Genomic DNA, 6,421 nt, shown 5'->3' with positions numbered 1-6,421 from the left:
CAGCTCATCTGTGGCGGCGGCGAACAACAGCGGAGCCGGGAGAGACGGGAGGCGCACACACACACCAACACACATGCTCGCACAGTGAGGAGAGAGAGAGGAGAGGAGAGAGGATGGAGAGGAGGGGGGGGGAGGAAGCGAGAAGGGAAGACGGCGCTCTCCTCCTTTGCTCTCTCTCCTCTCCACAGCAAAGTCTCTTACTGAAAATGTTTCCTTCCTCCTCCAACACCGCCACCTTCGCTCCTCTCCCTCATTTGTCTCTCATATTTCCACACATCATCCGTGACCACAAACAGAGTGATGGATGGATGGAAAACGGGAGGTTGTCGGAGAGACAGATAGTACCGTGAGAGGGGGGGGGCACAGTGGTGGGTGCTTGGCTTGGTCGAGGTGGAGGTGGAGGGGGTGCATGTCATGGGAAGTGAAGCAGAAGCGGAGACGGAGGAGCAAAGGAGGTTGAAGGAAGGCATGAGGACAGAAATAAGATAAGAAAACTAAAAAAAAAAGGAGTGAGCGCGCGCCAGTGGAGAAGAAGTGTGGTCACACAGGCTGCGCAGCAATGTCACACAGAGCAAAGTAATTCAGACACATAACGTCACACTCACAGGAGAGCAGAGGGATACAGATGTAAAGGGAATAATAAGTACACAGAGTGTGTTTGTCATGTGTAATGACACACTGAAGCTGTGCACCTATATCAGGCATATCAGTGTGAGCAGCAGTGTGTTTATCAATCATGAGTCAGTGTGGGAGGAGATGAAAGGAGACAGTGCGGTGTGAGAGTGTTAATAGGTGATAAAGGAGAAGTGAAATCTGCTTCAATGTGTATTTGGGTGAAATTAAAACAGGCAGGGTGTCGACAGTATCTCTGACAATAACTCTGTTTATCACTTCATTATTTCAGCTGGAAGTTAAAAGCTTAATAAACTGAATTATGGCAGATATGTAGAAAAAAAACATGTTTGATAATGAGCCCTTAAATTTATCAAGCACAAAGTGAAGATTGAATCAATAAGTAGACTCACAGACTCAGATGGAAGTTCAGGGTTTTTAATCAGGCAAAGGCTGGTATGCTGGGAGTCAGTCACACAGGCAAAAAGGGTCAGGAAGGCTAGGGAGACACTAGAACTCTCATTCAAGGGTAAAGACAATCTGGCAGCAAACAAGCGGAAGACAGGGACTTAAATAAACTAAGACAAGGGAGGAAATGAGACACAGGTGAAACACATTAGGGCGGGGCAAGTAATCACAGAGGAGGGAAACTTGACAGGACGTGGGATCTGAAACAAGATAGACAGTGGTTACCAAAATAAAACAGGAAACACAAGGATGACAAATGAACATGAATCTAGGTAACTTGATGGGTCATGACAAAATTAACTCTCTTTACCAACCCAGAAGTCCGGTCTCACTCTGAAGTCGTCGAAATCTGGCGCTGGGGCAGTGACTTGTGGCGTCAGAAACCAACGAAAAAAAGACGTCCTTTAATGTCGGTTTGATATGTGGCGGGTTGCCGTTATAGTTTAATGGTTCCCAGCATCATGAGTGGGAAACGCGGCAGGACAAGGAGGAAAGTTAAGGCGCCGAAAGTCCAAGGGGTGGTGGATGGGTCCAACAAACAGCAACTTTGAAAATAGTGTTCACGTCCCACAAGATGCTAAAGCCAAACCTTGTTCTTTTTTTCTTAACCCCAACCAGGTGTGTTTGTTGTTGAAGGAAAAAAAATTCAATATGCATTGTTGTACCGACGTAGTGTGTTCATTTTGAAAGAGACTGTAAATTTCTTGTGAAAATGGAAGTGTATTTTGAAAGACAACAATGCACGTAACAGGCAGAACTTGACACGGTGTCCCAGAACGTCACCAACCAACGCACCAATGGTACCTTGCACATCATATGTGGACATGGAGAGTCCATGACCAAATGTCAATATGTGACAAGATCGGAGTGAGTTTGTGTTGAACCCAGAGGGGGCATTCCACCAGTTTCCGGCAGAAAACCATGGCCTCAGATTTGGAGGTGCTGACTCTCATCCCAACCGCTTCACACTCAGCTGCAAACCACCCCAGTGCATGGGGGTCACGGTGTGATGAAACCAACAGAACCTCATCATGTGCAAAAAGCAGGGATGCAATTCTGAGGTCCCAAAACCGGACCTTTCCTCCCCCCAGCTGCGCCTCAAGATCCTGTCCATGAATATCACGAGCAGTGACAGCATGAAATGGATCGGTGGTTTGGTGCCACTTCTGCAGTTATGTAGTCGCTGCAGCGGACTGTCGAGGTGAAGAGGGAGCTGAGCAGGAAGGCAAAGCTTTTGATTTACTGGTCCATCTATGTCCCAACCCTCACCTATGGTCATGAGCTCTGGGTAGTGACCGAAAGAATGAGATCACGGATAGAGGCAGCCGAAATGAGTTTCCTCCGTGGGGTGGCTGGGCTTGGACATCCGGAGGGAGCTCAGAGTAGAGCCGCTGCTCCTTTGTGTTGAAACGGGTCAGTTGAGGTGGTTCGGGCATCTGATCTGGTGCCTCCCGTGAGAGGTGTTCCAGGCATGTCCCACTGGTAGGAGGGCCACCAGTTACCCTGCATGTCTTTGGGAGGGAGGGAGCCGGAGCACCTGGAGAAAACCCACGCTGACATGGGGAGAGTGTGCAAACTGCCCCACCCTGGGTTTAAACCAGAAACCCTCTTGCTGTGAGGTGCCAATGCCAACCACTGCACCACCTCCCTGAAATATCCACTATACCTACAACTTTTAATACACATGCACACATGCATATACTGTACATAACCACCTACTTTATGTATATTTAGTAATCTATTACATTAATCATTCAATATTTCTGCCAGCATCCTTGCACTATTGTATTATTGTTTGTTGTCTGTTTTTGTTCACTGTTGCTTTTTGTATTCATATATGCATCCATTTTCAGCCACGTGTATGTACACAATAGTTCTATGTTTATTTTAACCTATTTTGTTCAGCTGTATGTCTATTTCTATCTTCCTGGAAATTGTTCTCGGAGCATGGAGCACACTGAGTACACAAAAAACCCTTGTACTGTATGTGTACATGTACTTGGCCAATAAAACTGAATGTGATCATTTTTTGTCACCAGTAAAAAAGAATAAATACAAAAGGAAAACCCGATCATTATTTATGTCAACAAATTGAATTCCAGTAAAATTTGATGTATGGGATATTCTATACTGCTATTTTCATGTTACTTAAATGCCAGCAAAGGCTCTGATACACTGTGATGAGGTAAAATCAGCCAATCGATTCTCTCTGGAGAGAAAGCCATTAGAGTCATAATTTGAACATATAATCAGGGATGGTTGAATTACAAAGGAAGCCACCCTGCACATACACACACACACACACACACACACACACACACACATTTTGCCGTATCATGTTGAGATTAAGTATGATTATGTTTAAACAAAGGTCATGTGGATTATTATCATGGACACTGCATGCATTACACCTGCTCCATTTGCAACCACACTCACTCCCGTCTTCTGTAACAGCCTAGGTTACAGGTCATTCCAACATGCCACCATTACATCCATTAATCTGATATCTTCAAACACAGCAACAAGCAGGCCTTTTCACAATAGAAACCTGGAATTAACAAATATAACACATCGCAACTCAAATTAAAAATTCAGATTCACCTCTGGTAAAATGTCAACGTGCTGTCAACTGTGAACATCATTTTTCTCAATATGATTAGGCAATCACTGTTTAATTAAGGGATTAAAAGGTAAGGGGTAGCCACGTGACATAGTCTTCAGATCTCTCAGATAAAACCTTTCATCATCAAACACAAGTCTGGGGAGTGCAAAGTTTAATTAAGTCTTGCTATTGCCATCCATCTCTCCAACAACTCTCTAATAATGATAAAAAAAATTCATGTAAACTAAAGATTGAACAGCAGTTAATAAATCAATTGTTGCTCATTGTCTTCTAAATAAATGTATCTATTAATGGTTAGGTGGAAAAGAGTCTTAAAGCAGTATGACCTAAACAATATACAGACAATCTTTCATGAGCTTGAAGGTCTCCAAACTAAACTGAAACTGGCAGACAATTCAGACGGTGGTGGCTGGAAGTGATTTGTTAGAGAATAAAAGCAAATCAGAAAGAACGGAAGACTAATGTACAGTATGTAAATGAACCTCACAATAAAACTGAATTATGATGATGAATAATGAACAAGGACATTTAACTTCCATCTACCATCTTTGTTTAACTGAACAATAGTCAAAATGTGTGAAAATGTGTATGACTTTTTTTTGTTTATTGTTTAGTTGAATATAAAGGCATATTGTAAAATCTAAAAATGTCTGACTGACCAGACTGTAAAAGTAAAAATTATCCAGCACTTGGGCAGTGACTTATTCAACACTTATCCAGTTCCCACACCAAATTCTGAAGCGTTCAGAGCATTTCAACCAAAATTATACTGATTCAGAACCTGAAAAGTTGGTTTTCAGCTACTCAAAACTGCACCAAGGTTTCAAGAATCCTGAACTGAACCGGTTCAAGACCCAGGCTAATCTGGTGTTAAAGGGGGTAAAAGTGTGACTGACTTTTTTTTTTACCCAGGAATATCACACCTCCCCTAACTTTGTTTTGGAAGTCCAGGCCAAACAATACGGAAATTTTATTTAATGATTGTTTATGATGAATCTGTACTTACCGTAAAACTTCAGTTAATAGCCCAGGCTATTATTTGCTTAAATCACTTAACTCAACAGGCGTCTTTATGGGACAGGCCTTTAATTCCTCTCAAATAATCAAAATTGTTTATTTGAACCAGTATGGAGATAACTTGTATCAAAATTAGGCTTCGAATAATATTTATGTGTTACGTTATGGCACTCGTTTTACAGAACTTGAGGATAACAGTACCCAGCATACTGACACAACACCACTTTATCCTGCTAAAACAATATTCATATAATGGATTCATTTTTATTTAATTATGTTTTTATTGAAGGATAATTGAAAATCAATCAAAATTACAATTGAAACAATATTTTTCCTTCCATCTCCCACCCATCCCGCCCGCCTCTACCTTAAAAGTCCATGGAGGTACAGGTTCAATACACAATGACATTGATTCCACGTAGAAAAACAAAGTATGGTAGAAATAAAAGGAGGAAAGTAAATAAAAAAAAGGAAAGGAGAAAAGAGGAGAAGGTCTTTTGAACAACAGTGCATGAAAGTAAATGGCAATAATGTACAATTACATAGTGTTTCTCTCCTAATCAGGAGGGAGTGTTAAGGCTATTGAAATACCCCATCAGGCATTGACTTTTAGTATAAAAACGGTCTTCAGAACCCCTAAGAGTGAATTTTATCTTCTCAAGTTCTCAAGTCTCAGAAAAAATACCAGGTCTTTCAGCCAGACAGAGAATGATGGGGGGGGGTTAGGGGAATTCCATTTTAACAAAATACGGCAACGAGATAATAGAGACGCATATGCCACTATATCGGCCTGTCCGGCAGTCAGAGTAGTAAGGTCCTCTGGAGCCCCAAACAATGCCATCAGAATGCAGGGTTGTAAATCCCTTTTTAAAATTTCAGACAGACATATAAATGTTGGCCCAGAAGCTGTTTAATTTGGGACAAAGATAGAACATATGGGCAAGGTCTGCAGGGGTGTTACTGCATGGATCGCATCTATTGTCAACACTTGGGTAGATCTCTGCAAGGCTTGCCTTACTAAAGTGGATATGGAGCAGGGCCTTGAATTGTATGAGCCCTAGGCGTGCTCAGGATGATGATGAATATATCCTCTTAATGGCTGAATCCCAGAAATCGTCCATAAGTTTTGATCCCAGTTCAGTCTCCCAAGATAGTTTTGTTCTGAAAGAGTATGTGTATTATCCAGTGACATAAGATGATTATATATTTGTGAAATAATACCCTTTTGGTTGGGCAAAATCCCCAAACATTTGTCCCAAGGTAACTTAAAAGGTGCATGATCTGTCCAATTAGGCATCCAGGGCAGAAGGTTTTTACTCACAGAGTCAGTGATATCCAAACGCAGATGTATTGCGTAGCCAATCCAGGGGCCAATATCAATCTGAGATTAGCTAAAAGACAAAAAAGCCCTGTGTTTCTCCGACCCTTGTCTTACCATATTTTAGGGTAGCACTGTCTGTGTCTTCTGGGAGGACAGGCAGTGGCAGAGGATGAGTGTGGGGCTCTCACCTCAGCCACAAACCCTGCATGTCCCTCGTCAACCTTTGGATCTTTGCCAGTGTCATAAAGATTTGCTTTCTTCGGCATGTGCACATATCAGTTCATGTATTTTTGTCTGTTTCACTTGCTTCACTTGTCACTCATCAAAGGGCATCTTGAGCAATTCCAAAGACTTACTCAAGAGGGATCCACCCCTTTATT

This window comes from Epinephelus moara, chromosome 18 (genome assembly GCF_006386435.1).
Source record: "Epinephelus moara isolate mb chromosome 18, YSFRI_EMoa_1.0, whole genome shotgun sequence".
NCBI classification, from domain to species: domain Eukaryota; kingdom Metazoa; phylum Chordata; class Actinopteri; order Perciformes; family Serranidae; genus Epinephelus; species Epinephelus moara.
Note: the sequence above shows the minus strand (reverse complement) of the source record.